At 41.0% G+C, this 943-nt stretch overlaps 1 pseudogene; it reads left to right on the forward strand.

Moving 5' to 3' along the window:
- The first annotated feature begins 325 nt into the window (after nt 1-325).
- LOC114620462 lies at nt 326-470 on the forward strand (annotated as a pseudogene).
- The last annotated feature ends 473 nt before the right edge of the window (nt 471-943 follow it).

Raw genomic sequence — 943 nt, forward strand, 5'->3', positions numbered from 1 at the left:
CACATAGTTGGAGGAAGGCAGCCTTGAGGTGGTACGTTGTCATAGTCAGTTTTGTAACTGACTAAGGGACATGTTGTGTAAGTTACTAAGCTATGAAAAAAACATGGCACAGGCTACTTATCAAGTCAAGAGGTCTTTACTTTTTTATTATAGTTCTGGATATTTGGATCTAACCACAGGTAGTTCCATTGCCTTGAAACACTTCCAAGTGTAGCACAGCCTGGAAGACTAGTGTTCGCATCTCTAGCCAAGGATTAGAAAGAAAAAACAGTCCTTCTCCTCTCTTCTGCCATCATGCGCCCTATACCCCATTTACCTTCTCACCATGTCTTCTCACGAGACTTTCAGAATCAAGCAATTCCTGTCCATGAAACAAAAGCAAAATTATCCTATTTCTCAGTGGATTTTATAATACAATCAGGTACAACTTCAAGAGAAGACACTGGAGGAGAACGAAGCTGGGTCTGTAAGGACTCACATAATGGCAATGGTCATGGCCATCAATCTATCCTACCAGATGGAGTTTAACACTTTTAAACAGGAGACTTGGTCAAGTCTCAGTTGGGCATTTGGATTATCCAGTGATCAACTGTAGAACAGAACCTTTCAAACTGAAGAATAAAGAAAGCAAGAAAGAAGCAAAAAAGAAAAGAAAAACAGTCCAGTATCCTCAAATCCTCACCCCTTCAGGTCACATGTCCAATAGTCCAATGACCCCTTACTAAGCCACATCCCTTAAAGGTCTATTGTCTCTTCCAATACTACTAGACTGGGCACAAGCCTTTAACAGATGGCCTTCAGGGGATAAGCTGATAAATTCCAGTGCACACGCAGAATACTTAGTAACATTCAGCTCGTAGACACCAATCTTAAAACGATATATTCTCTTAGTACCCTTTGGGATTGACCTCAACCAAGCACCAACTAGTGGTTTATCAGGAAG

This window comes from Grammomys surdaster, unplaced genomic scaffold (assembly GCF_004785775.1).
Source record: "Grammomys surdaster isolate TR1022 unplaced genomic scaffold, NIH_TR_1.0 169, whole genome shotgun sequence".
In the NCBI taxonomy this organism is placed as follows: Eukaryota; Metazoa; Chordata; class Mammalia; order Rodentia; family Muridae; genus Grammomys; species Grammomys surdaster.